This window comes from Myxine glutinosa, chromosome 6 (assembly GCF_964187855.1).
Source record: "Myxine glutinosa chromosome 6, kmMyxGlut1.1, whole genome shotgun sequence".
Lineage (NCBI taxonomy): Eukaryota > Metazoa > Chordata > Myxini > Myxiniformes > Myxinidae > Myxine > Myxine glutinosa.
In genome coordinates this window covers 139,355,457-139,368,325 of record NC_136266.1, presented here as the reverse complement: position 1 = coordinate 139,368,325, position 12,869 = coordinate 139,355,457, and the positions used below count along the sequence as shown (strand labels likewise).

General features: G+C 45.8%; 1 protein-coding gene across 3 annotated transcripts in view; it reads right to left on the bottom strand.

The window, feature by feature from the left end:
- LOC137430361 (synaptic vesicle 2-related protein-like) overlaps positions 1-12,869 on the bottom strand; it is a 194,221-nt gene that overhangs the window by 103,546 nt on the left and 77,806 nt on the right. The window lies entirely within an intron of this gene.

Below are 12,869 nucleotides of genomic sequence, written 5' to 3'. Positions count from 1 at the left end.
CACCTGAATTAATGACAGAAGATAGTTGATCGGAATTGTTAAATTGCTAGTAGATTGCATTGGTAAATATTTACTCTTCAAGTGTAGTAAATTGTAACGGTAATTGTAACAGAGTTTATCATTGAATACATGAAAGTATTGCCCTGAAGTTTGTAAGTTCCTAAATTGTCAACGACTGCATCCTGACAGGTTTCATTGTGTCTTTGGGGTTTTTCATCCATCTCCACCTGCAATGCTCAATAAACTGTTGAAGCAAGATCAGTTGTTCTCATCTCACCTTCCACATCTTGGTGTCAGAAGTGGGATGTTGGATGGAGATAAAAACCTGAGGAACCCCCAGGCTGACTAACCGACTGATTGTTATCACGTATCGCTGTCACGAATAGTAATGGCGGAGGGTGGTGAAGCAATTGAGGCCCTGTCTAGGGAGTTGGAGACTCTTCGGCTGAAGGTACGTGAACAAGGGGAGGCCTTGAATTCCTAACAGTACCACCCTCTTGTGTTGACAACCGGCCGCCAACTCACCAGATTCAAGGACAAACCAGTTCATGATAGTGATATTCCTCTTGAGGAGTGGATAACTGACGTGAAGTGTACAGCTGATGCTCGTCAATTGAGGGGTGAGGAGTTTGCCATGTTGCTGTGTGAACATTTGCCCGGGCGAGCTAGACAAGAAAAATTGGCGAGAAGCGAGAGTGTTAGAAAGTCACCAGACCAAATCATTAACACTCTGAGAAAGGTAATTGGTGGTGGGGGCGATTTATCATCAGCTCAACATCGCTTCTACTCGTACCGCCAGCAACCACTTCGGGATTTGGTGACTGTTTCCCTCAATCTTATTGAACTGTAACGCAAAATTGTTGAGGCCTGTCCATCTTTTGGTGACCATCACCTGAGTGAGCCAGCTTTAAAGGGTCAGCTGTCGAAAACTGTAACAAACGACATACATCAAAGGGAGATACGTTGTCTGAACAAAGAGCAGCCAAACCTGTCATTTTTGGACCTCCAAGATGCTGTGATTGGCTGGGAGATAACAACCCAAATGACTCGAAAAAAACTACTGCTGTTCAAGAACATGGGGTTGCGACAGATACCTTGAAGCGACAGGAAGACATCATTGCCAAGCAACAACAACAGATATATGACTTACTTGCTGGGCTGAAGGAGGCCAATGAAAGGAAATCTCGTTCTTGTTGGTCCTGTGGTGAAACCGGACATCTTCGGAGTAACTGTCCGACCAAGAGGTTAAACTACTAGAGCCTGTAGTGCGTGTAGTGGTGAACCACACTGCAGGCACTGGTGACCAATGTGAATGGTTCAATTCTTAACAGAATGGTGGGGACATGTCCAGAAACCATGTTGGATGTCGGTGGTGTGAAGCTCCGTCGTTTAATCGATAGTGGTGCCAAAGTTTCAACCATGACAGAAACTTTCTATTGGCAATACTTGGATAAGCTTGAGTTTATGACTGTGAGTGAGCTGATTCGTATTACTGCCGCGAATGGACTGGATATTCCCTATATAGGCTATGTTGCATTAAGTGTTAAGGTTTTTGGCTAACGGGTAGACAATCTTGGTTTTCTAGTTTTAAAAGATGTTGTAGATCCGGCTATGTACCAGTGCATAATGGTTGTTCCAGGTGTCTTGGGGTCAAATGCCTGGAGAGACATTAAAGTGACTGTTGACAGAAATTCTCATGTGAGAAAAAATGTTAAAAACTTGCTTGCATTGTATGTGGAAGTTCCTGCCATTCATGTTAGGGACAGTGTCAAAGTTAGGGTTGCCAGACAAAAGCCAGTTCTCATTCCAGCATGTTCTCTTCAGGTTATAGAAGGCAGTATCCCATCCTCAAAACTGCCCTATACAGCTATCATCGAAGAGATTTCTTTGCCTTTACCTGAGGATTAGTTGTTGGACGTACTATTGTTACGGTTGACAGTACTGGAACAGTTCCCCTACAGGTCGCTAACTTCAGTGACAATGACATTTACATTAATCCAAAAACACCTATTGGACTCCTTAGCTATGCTGAAGTTGCACCAACTATTGATGTCGTGAATGTCAGCAGTCACGAAGTAAGAGACCACCTTTAGAGGCCATGTCACAAAGTAAGGGTGACTGAAACTCATCCATCTGAGAACTGTGCGCTAAATGACTTATTGGCTTGTATGGGCATCAGTGACAATTTAACACCATCTGACCAACTGAAACTAAATAAAGTCCTCATGAAGCATTCTAACACCTCCAGTAAACATGATGATGACATTGGGTACTGTGACACCATAAAACCTAAGATTCCGACGACTGATGACGTACCTGTTAGAATACCACACCGACGTGTTCCGCCAAGCCAGTGGCAAGGGGTTAAAGACTATCTGAGAAAATCTCTGGACAGTGGCATCATTAGGGAGTCGTCAAGTCCATATGCTTCTCCGATTGTTTTGGTGAGAAAGGGGGACAAACTTAGAGTTTGTTGTGACTATCAGGCCCTGAATTTAAAAACCGCAAAGATGCATACCCACTCCCACGTATTGAGGAATCTCTCACAATTCTGAAAGGTGTTAAATATTTTTGTAGTTTGGACCTTGTCCATGGCTTCAATCAGATTGCTGTAGCTGAGGAGGACATAGAGAAGACTGCTTTTAGAGTAGGTACTGGTGGCTTGTATGAGTACCTACAAATGCCTTTTGGTTTAACTGGGGCTCCAGGAACCTTCATGCATCTCATGGACAAGATATTTGGGGAGGAGAATTTCCAGACACTGCTCATTTATGTCGATGATATTCTGGTATTTGGGACAACTTTTGATGAAACCCTGGAAAGACTTGATATGGTTCTCACAAGGCTTTCAAAATTTAATCTGAAAGTAAAGTCTGAAAGTGTCAACTTTTTAAAGAACAGTTGAGATACCTCGGCCATCAAATTTCAGAAAAAGGTATTGCGCCTGACACGGAGAAAATAAGTGCTGTGACAATGTGGCCTGTGCCAAAAAAACAGAGACTGAGCTACGTGGCTTTCTGGGTATGGCTGGTTATTATCGCAAGTTTGTACCTGGCTTTGCGAAAATAGCTGCCCCTCTTCATTCTCTGCTACAGGGTATTCAACCTGGGAAGAAAGGCAAGCAAAAAGCCAGTTCTGGATGTGGTATGAAGGCTTGGGATAGTTCCGGCGTGATGCTTTTCAGGAACTGAAATGGAAACTTACCACGGCACCAGTCCTTGGACATCCTGACTTTATCAGGCCATACATTCATGAAGTCACAATGGCCTAGGAGCGGTGTTGTCACAGGAACAGGAAACTGGCAGGGTAGTACTTAATTACGCAAGCCGATCCTTGAGGCACAGTGAGAGGAATATGGAAAATTACAGCAGTTTCAGGTTGGAACTAGTTGCTTTGAAGTGGGCTGTCACGGAAAAGTTCCGAGACCTTTTGATTGGTGCTAAATGCATTGTTTATACAGATAACGACCCACTGAGCTACGTTCAGACTTCGGCAAAACTTGGGGCTACGGAGACTCGTTGGGTTGGTGAATTGTCTCAATTCAACCTGACCATCCGACATCGTTCTGCAAGAAAAACCGAAATACTGACTCATTCAGTAGGAAAGTTAGCCATGAGGAAGAAGTATTAAGACTGGAATGTTTAACAGCAGCAGCCTTGAATCTTCCGACCGAGTCCACCTTTTTGCCTGCAGAGTTAAAGATCCAAGTGCAGAAAGATGTTGCTACCGTCCACCTTGAACCTGTAACAGTCATGCCGATACGGCAAAACACACTACCAACTACACTAATGTCACCAGTCACAGCTGTGAACATTGCCAAGTTACAAGCAGATGATGCTGACATTGGGAGGTTTATGAATTTTTGGAATCAGAGAAAATGTCCATCTCTCAGAACTGTCAAATGGGAAAGTCCACAAACACGGAAGTTACTTAAGAACTGGAAGTATATGGCAGTGGAAAATGGTGTACTCTATAGGAGGTTAATGGAGAAAGGAAAAACCGTAAATCAAGTGGTGTTGTCTCAGAAAATACTGTCGAGAGTTTTAAAGTCTGGCCACGACGAAAGCGAACACCAGTGTTCTGATAGGACTTATCCAATCCTACGAACTAGATGTTTTTGGCCAGGTATGGCCAAGGACATAGGTGAATACTGTACTAAGTGTGAACGGTGTATGTTAGGCAAACATGGTCCCAGTGTCCGGCCAATGTTTGGGTCTATATTGGCAAAACGGCCACCTGAGATTCTGGCTATGGACTTTACACAATTTGAGAAGGGCAAGTATCGCCTTGAAAATGTGCTCGTCCTTACTGATGTGTACATTAAGTATACTCAGGCTTTTCCAACACGTGACCAAACAGCTAAGACAGTTGCAAAAGTTTTAGTAAAATATTGGTTTGTCAAGTTTGGAGTACCTCAAAGACTTCATAGTGACCAGGGTAGGAGTTTTGAAAGCAAGGTTGTGCACGAACTGTGTAATATCTATGGCATAAAAAAAAAAAGCAAAACCATTCCATATCACCCATCGGGTAACGAACGGTAAGTGCGAACGCTTCAACCAGACACTCCATAATATGCGAAGAACTCTACCACCAACACAGAAAATGAATTGGCCTGATCTTCTTCCAGAGCTCATTTATGCATACAATTGCACACCCCATGCCACCACTGTGGGAGGGGGAGGAGGCATGGGAAGGTGGGGGGGGAGGGGTGGGAGAGGTATAAAACACATGGACACTGCTAGAACTTCCAGGAAATAAGTCGGTATTTCAAGAAAAGTGGATCTGGGGTGAATTAACAGGGGTAGAAGAGATCAAGGTTTTGGATGGGGGAAGATAAGAGATGGTGGTGAACAGCTGTTTTAAAGACCTGGAGGGAGGAGTGCGATTGAAGAGAGTCAGGGAGTTTGTTGCTGACAGATCTTGTGCGACCTGTAGGAATATTTGGGGGACAGAGAACAGATAGAGCTTTGGGGGGGGGGGGGGCAGAAGACTGCCGATCTGAGGGATGAAGAATGGAGCGGCAGAGAGTGGAGTCATCAACAAAGAGATAGAGAGGATTTTCAAGAGAGTCAGATAGATCATTGATGAAGACCAGAAAAAGCACAAGGCCCAGAACACTGCCTTGGGGAACTCCAGCCTGAACAGGAAGGGGAGATGAGGGAAATCAATTCAGTGCCACACGTTGACTACGACCCAAGAGTCCGCAAGCCATGCATGGAGATTTCCATGGAAACCATAGGAGGAGAGCTTGGTGAGCAGAGCAGGGTGCCAGACCGTATCGAAGGCACGTGATATGTCAAGGTATCTTAAACCTTTACCTTTTTTACCTTTAACTTTTTAATGATAATTTAAAAGATTTTAAAAAGAATATCTAAGTTATATGTTAATAAAGTTTATGTTACCTCTAACTTCCTAAAAAATAGGACGATGGGTCCTGAAGGTCACTTGGATCAGGCGCAACAGTGAATGACATCATAAAATATCAAAATTTTGTTCATTGCAGAATCTGGTCATGTTATGGTTTGAATGGAAGCCCTCTCGATGCTAATTACAGCGATAAATGTTTACACGCTATGTTTTTTTTTTTTACAGATTAGAGGTCATGTTTTAACAGTTTACAGGACAACTATTGGGGCCGCCTCTTCGTGGTGGTTGTACCCCGCCCTCCAACCCCTCCCCCACCCCCAACGCAAGTCGGGTGCCAAATCTTCCCCATTCTTCCTCCTGCTTGGATTCTGGGGCTAATATAATACTGATATATCTGGGGGTAGAGCAAAATCTAGAGCCAGGTAGATCTGTATAGGTAGGTATTCGACTGTCGTGATAGGGACTCTACATGTAATAAGTTCTTTATGTTGAGGCGTTTGTCGGAATAAGATGTATAATTGTGGATCTACCTGGAGATTCGTGTGTTAGTTAGATAGGGATTGAAAGATAACGCCCCTGTGAGTCTCACCTAGTAGTCAAACCTTTGTTCATTATGGCACTGCAAACCACATAAACACTTAGTTAGGTCCCTAGTGCAACATTAAATAATTCCTCCCCTTTGACATGACTTTGGAAGAGAATAGACGAGAAATCGGGCTGGAACACCGCCACAATCGGCCGCCACCATTTACACCTCCGCAAGGCCTAGCAATCTCGGATAGCACATGCTATGAAGAAGAAGCAGGAGTAGAGAGAGCGGCAGTGATGCAGAGGGCGTGACCTGGATGAGCCGGCGAGTCGTGGGAGGCTATTATTGGCAGAGCAGTGCGCCAATGTGACATCATCGGCCGGAGATATTATCGAGGGTCGGACGCCATTTTCGGCAGTCCCGGTGTGAGTTGAGAGGAGAGCAGTTCGGAGGTGCGCTGAACCGAGTGCAGGCGAGTCAGTCCCGGAGCGAGTTGGAAGGACGAGACGTGCAGTCACACCTGCGTTCTCCCCGTTCCTGTCTTTTCATGCTTCGTGTGGGGATCGATCTTGGGTGAAGCCGCTGGCCTGCGTTGGGTGCGTTGGAGCTTGGTGCACTGACCTCGTGGGCGGCGAGAGGATCGGATCTTGGAGCAAGGCCTCGTGGGTGCATCCGGGCCGTGGTTGACAGCAGCCGAAGCCAACGACGAGACAGATAAGCCGAGCTCCGCGTGTACACTTGACATAAAAGACGTGTTTCTTTGGTATTCATATCCCCTCGTTTTGTATTTGAGGTCTGGAGTGCGGGATCCCGATTTAGAATAGCTTATTACCGGCGTGCTTTTTCCTGTCTTGCTTTTATTTAATAAATCCTTATATTATTTTCTGTATATATCTGAACGCAGTTTCCTGGGTGTTTGATTTTAATAGGTAAGGCTCCACGGCTTTCGCTGTGTCCCGCCATTCCGCGCGTTTGTGCTTGATTGGAATCCGCTATTGAGTTTTCGCCTCGGGAGTTTAAAGCCTCGTCATCGGCATCCACAACTTTGATGTTAATCGCAGTTGCGTGACAATACATAAACCACCACCATTTCATCCAAATCTGTAACTTTCAAATAATTAATTATTAAGTCATTCATCGAATAATTAAATAATTAATCGATTAATTAATTAATCAATATATCAAAAATACCCTTTACAGCCACATCACTTGGTCACTGTCATGTCCAAATATCAGCTCCCTCGCTCAAAAGGTGCCTGAGATAATGGCCAGAAGAGAAAGGAAATGTACAAGTACTTAATCGCTAATAATTAAAGAACTCATCAATTTTTTTTTTTTTTTTTTTTTTTTTTGTATACAAGATCGAGGCTCGTGAAAGAGCGAACATTAATCACACAGAAAGACAAACCGACACATAAAACATATAACATAGGGAGCGGTAGACAAGATGGGGAGAGAGGGGGAAGGACACAAACACAACATTTGTGAGCAGGGACCGAGAGACATGGAGACATCGAGAGATCTGAGAGAGGGCGAGGGCTTTGGGGGGGTGGGGGGGGCGTGGGAAGGGGGCGGTGGGAGAGGTATAAAACATATGGACACTGCCAGGACTTCCAGGAAAGAAGTTGGAATTTCAAACAAGGTGGATCTGGGGTGAATTAGCGGGGGTAGAAAAGATCAAGGTTTTGGATGGGGGAAGATAAGAGATGGTGGTGAACAGCTGTTTTAAAGACCTGGAGGGAGGAGTGGGATTGAAGGGAGTGAGGGAGTTTGTTCCAGAGGCGGGAGAAAAGAGGAATGAAAGAGTGAAGGTGAGCAGAGAGCCGAGATTTCGGCAGTTTAACCATCAGAGGGTTGCTGGCAGATCTTGTGCGACCTGTAGGAGTATTTGGGGGACAGAGCACAGAGAGAGCTGGGGGTGCAAGGCCGGAGAGCAGTCGGTAGAAGACAGAAAGACCACCTACCTGCCTGCAGTGAGTGAGTGAAAGGCCCTCAGAGATAGCTTCATCGCGGGAGATTCCAATAATTCTGAAAGCTTTGGTTTCAACAGCGTGAAGCCGAGCTAGGTGTGAGGCAGGAGCACCGGCCCATAGGGGAGAACAGTATTCCATTGAGCTGCGGATGAAAGCCTTGTATGTGGTGAGGAGCTCAGGTGTGCCGAGGAAGGACTTCGCACGACGGAGGATGCCCAGTCGGCGACTGGCTTTGGAGGCCAGCTTGGAAATGTGGTTTTCCCAAGAAAGATCATGGCAGATAGTGAGACCCAAAATCTTGAGCGACAGAACTTCTTGGAGAGGATTGTTGAGAAAGTAGATGGGAGGGTTGTCCAGTCGATCTTTTCGGAGAGACATAGTAAGAGTGTGAGATTTGTCAGGATTGAAAGACATGTTCCACTTGTTTGACCAGTCTGTGATTTTGTCCAGGTCTTCAGAGAGTGAGGAGGCAGCAGACTGCCGATCTGAGGGAAGAGGAATGGAGCGGCAGAGAGTGGAGTCATCAGCAAAGAGATAGAGAGGATTTTCGAGAGAGTCAGAGAGATCATTGATGAAGACCAGAAAAAGCACGGGGCCCAGAACACTGCCTTGGGGAACTCCAGCCTGAACAGGAAGAGGAGATGAGAGAAACCCATTCAGGGCCACACGTTGACGACGACTAGAGAGGAAGTCCGCCAGCCATGCGTGGAGATTTCCATGGATACCAAAGGAGGAGAGTTTGGTGAGCAGAGCGGGGTGCCAGACCGTGTCGAAGGCACGTGATATGTCGAGGGAGACAGCTCTAATTTCCTGTTTGGCATTGAGGACCTCCATCCATTGTTGAGACAGCAGAAGCAGCATGTCCAGAGTAGAGTGACCTGGTCTGAAACCAAATTGATGATCAGAGATCAAGCCATTGGAGAAGAGGAAAGATTTCATATCCGAAGCAATGATGGATTTCATGACTTTGCTGATAATTGGGAGAAGGCTGATTGGTCTGTAGTTGCTAGGATCTGTTTTTGCACCTTTTTTGTGCAAAGCGGTGATTTTGGCTGATTTCCAAGCAGATGGCAGTTGACCTTGAGCAAAAGAGAGGGTGAAGAGAACAGAGAGAGGGTGAGATAGAGCAGCAGAGCAGGATTTTAGGACCCGTGGGCTGATGCCGTCGGGTCCAGTTGCAGAATCAGAGTCGAGGGTTGACAGAAACTTTTCCACCTTGTCAGGAGGAAAGGACACGGAGTCCAGGAGCAGCAGGGTACGACTGGGTATGGTGGGTACAGAGAGGGATGGGTTTGGGACACAAGATTTAGAGGCAAACACAGAGTTGAGGCATTCAGCTTTTTCACGTGCGGAGTCAGCTGTGTAGCCGTTTGAGGTAAGGGAGGGGATGGAGGGGGAACAAACACCAGAAACGGATTTGACCAGACGCCACCAGGATTTGTAAGAGGGAGACAGATAAGAGAGTTCGGTCTTGAGAACGGAGAGATATTGTTTCCTGGCTCTCCTGAGGGTGGACACACACTTGTTTCGGGCTTTGTGAAAGGAAATGAGATTTCCTTCCGTTGGATTTGCTTTCCAGGAGACGAAGGCAAGTTGTTTCTGGGCAACAGCCTCACCACAAGATTCCGTGTACCATGGACGGGAGGAAGGGTATGACAACTGAAGACGAGATGGGATAAATCTGTGCATGAGAGAGAGCAATTTACTTTGGAAGAATTCCCAGGATGAGTTGATGTCAGAGGTGGTAGAGATGGGAGACCAGTCCAGATGATTGATGGCTGCTTGAAGACCGTGCCAGTTGGCCTGAGTGAAATGCCAGACTCGTCGACGCTGAGCAGGCTCCCTGAGGATGGTCAGAGAGATGTCCACTTTAACAAGGACATGATCAGATGATCCAATCGGAGCAGAAGAAGAGCAGCAGACATTTTCAGGGAAGTTAGTCATAACCAAGTCCAGAAGAGAAGATGTTCCGTTGACTGAGATCCGGGTCGGGAAATTGACAGATTGTGTCAGTCCCAGTGAGTCGCAGAAGTCCTTTGCTGAGGAGCCATGGCTGGTGAGAGAGGTACCCACACCCAGCCAACTGGCATGATGACAGTTGAAATCACCACATATGAGGAAGAGAGAGTTGGGATGAGTAGATAGAAGTTGGTCCATATCATCAGACAGCGAGATGTAGATGGAGTCATCACTGTTTGGTGGACGGTACAACACACATATGAACAAGAGGTGGGAGCGAAGGGGAAGCCGTAGGCAGAGGTATTCCTGGGGGTGAGGTGGAGAGAGTGCAGTGCAGGGCGAGTGAGGAAGAGAGTTTTTGATAAAGATAGCAACCCCGCCTCCAGGACGAGGCTCAGGTCTATCATACCAGAGGAGGGAGTAGCCCGGGAGAGATACTATGGAATCAGAGACATCATAAAGGAGGAAAGTTTCTGTTAAGCAGCTCATGTCTGGTTTGACAGAAGCAACCTGTATGGAGAGATCAGTTAAGTTTGAACGAAGGCCCCGGATGTTTGAGGTCCATACCGTTAATGAAGAGGAAGGGGGAGCATCAGATACAGAACAGGGGGGAGGAGGGGTAGGGTAAGATGTGGAAGAGGTGGAAGAGGTAGGGAGAGCTGTTGAAGGTGTGTCAGAGATTTCAGAATAGCTCGGAGAAAGGGAAGGATGGGGCGGACAAAAGGTTTGATGGTGATTGGGTGAGCCACAATGAGGTGTTATTTGAGGAGGGGGAAGAGCGAGGCAGAAGGTTGGGGGAGATGGAGGTGAGAGTTTGAAGGGGGAAGAAGCGGGGAGGACGCTTTGAGGAGGGGGAGTGAGAGAGGGGAAATTGAGAAGCAATGAGGGTGGGGAGATTTGAAGGGGAGGGGTGAGGGGGGAGTTTGGGAGGGAAGGGACAAGGGGAGGGATTTGAAAGGGATGGGATATGGGGGAGATTTGGAGGGGAGGGGTGAGGCAGGAGTCTAGGAGGGGAGGGGCGAGGGGGCGTCTTGGCGGGGAGGGGTGAGGGGGTAGTTTAGGAGGGAGGGGGCAAGGGGGGAGATTTGAAAGGGATGGGTGATGGGGAAGATTTGGAGGGGAGGGGTGATGGGGAAGATTTGGAGGGGAGGGGTTATGGGGAAGATTTGGAGGGGAGGGGTGAGATTGGATTTTTGAAAGTGTACGATTTATGGGAAACGAACATTTATTGCAAAATGAGTTTCTTGTGACCTTCGAGTTAAAAATACGTTTAAGGACGCTGGATGGAGGATGGAGTGCAGGAGAGTTTAGGGAATGTAGAAAAAAGGCACTATAGGAGATGGATATTTTTTTTGGGATGAATTGATTTGGTGAGCAAGTCGAAAGCAGCCTTTTAAAGAAGAAGAAGAAAAAGGTGTTATAAAATATGACGGAATACATAACTTGAGGGGAAAGTGTAAACATTGAAGGTTAATGAGTGAAAACTATCTGGGGAAATGGGGGAGAAACACGTGGTCGAAGAACGAACGAACGAATAAGAATGAATAAACGAATGAGAACAGAGAAGGAAATGTTTTTTTTTTTTTTTTTTGTTTTTTTTTTGAGTTGAGATTTACACAAGGAAGTAGGCTATGGGTGAAAAGACTGGGAATACAGAGATCGAAAGTTATTGGATCACAAACGACGGACCACTGAGAAAAACAAAGCCTCAAGGTTGTACAGTGCACACTGTACAAGGCCTCAAGACACGACACGAATTAACACGATTTTCAATACAGGTATGAAAGATTTGCACCGAAAAATCTTCGTCGGGACACAATATACGTACAACACCATAAATAAATACAGTTTTAACGAAAATACAAATGGGAACAATCACTTAACTTCGATTTCAAATCGTTCGCGACGCGGCAAAGGCCTTGCTCACGACACGGCAAACAGACGATCAATTTATGAAAGATAAACACCGAGAAACAACCAAAGTTGCACACAAGAACTTCACACACCGAAAGATAAATACAGTTTCGACAAAATACAATTGTGAACAGACTTAACTTCGAAAAACGTGGAGACCGTGTGGAGCTTCGAAAATCCCTGCCGCCGTCTCCAAGATCTCGCGAGATTTTTTTCAATCTTTTTCAATTTTCAATTTCAATTGAAATTTTTCAATTTCAATTAATTGATTAATCAAAAAAAAAGACGTTAAAAATAGCGTTTTTGACAAAGTACATGCTCACTATTGTGCCGAAATTTAAGCTTCCTAGCTCAAAGGATGGCTGAGATATCGCCCGGACAACCAAGAAAACAAGAAAGAAAACAACCAGAGTGAAAACTGAGTACTCCCTTTCAGCGTGCGTCATTGCCGAGCCCCCTTCGGTGCCCAGCAATGACGTTATGCAGCGCTTGGAAATGGCATAGGAAAGGAGCGGTGTACAATAGTGTGGGTCTGCGTCGGTGGACAATTCTTTAACGATAGATTGTTTTAAATTAAGGTTCACAAATGTGTGCTAACCACTGTGGGAAGCAAAATAAAGCTGAAGTTTCAGACATTAAAACTCTCTCTTGCTCTTATGAAGGGCTTCTTCATCTTCTTTAATGGCCACAATTATTCCCACGTTCCTGTGGGGTTGACCGGGGCAAGATTGGCCCAAGTCTTTTAAAAACTGGCTGGTCAGACCTGACGGTCGACTAAGGATAGGGCAGGAATTTGGAATTTGTTCATGGTGCCGGCAATAGTCCACCCACTCTTCATGAAGGACACGATGAAGTCTTTAACGTCCACCACCTAATGCCAGCAGATGGGATGCCCGTTTAACATCCCTCCGAGGGATGGCACACACATTGGTGAATCGCCTTGCCTGTGAAACACCGGGATGACAGTTGATAGCTGGGCCAAGATTTGAACCTAGGCTAGACAGATTTGAGGTGAGTGTGGCTTTTAAGAAGGGGTAACACCCTAAATGTTAGTGTTGTTTTGCTTACCTCAATGGTTCACACCTTTGTCAACTTTCAAATGTTAAAACTTATCGTTCAAAGAGTAT